We start from the raw sequence: 241 nt of genomic DNA, 5'->3' as shown, positions 1-241 counted from the left end.
AGGGCCTACCGCGAACCACGTTCCACGTGTTGCCTCTCTGGCGCACTAGTGAATTCGTACGTAAGTGTGACAGACAGGGAGGCCACACGTCGAACGTGGTTTGCGGTAGGCCCTCAGAGGGTTTACCGCGAACCACGTTCGACGTGTTGCCTCCCTGTCACACTTACGTACGAATTTACAAGTGCGACCGAGAGGTAACACGTCGAACGTGGTTCGCGGTAGGCCCTCTGTTCTTTTTTTT

Source organism: Cydia pomonella, chromosome 6 (assembly GCF_033807575.1).
Source record: "Cydia pomonella isolate Wapato2018A chromosome 6, ilCydPomo1, whole genome shotgun sequence".
NCBI classification, from domain to species: Eukaryota; Metazoa; Arthropoda; class Insecta; order Lepidoptera; family Tortricidae; genus Cydia; species Cydia pomonella.
Note: the sequence above shows the minus strand (reverse complement) of the source record.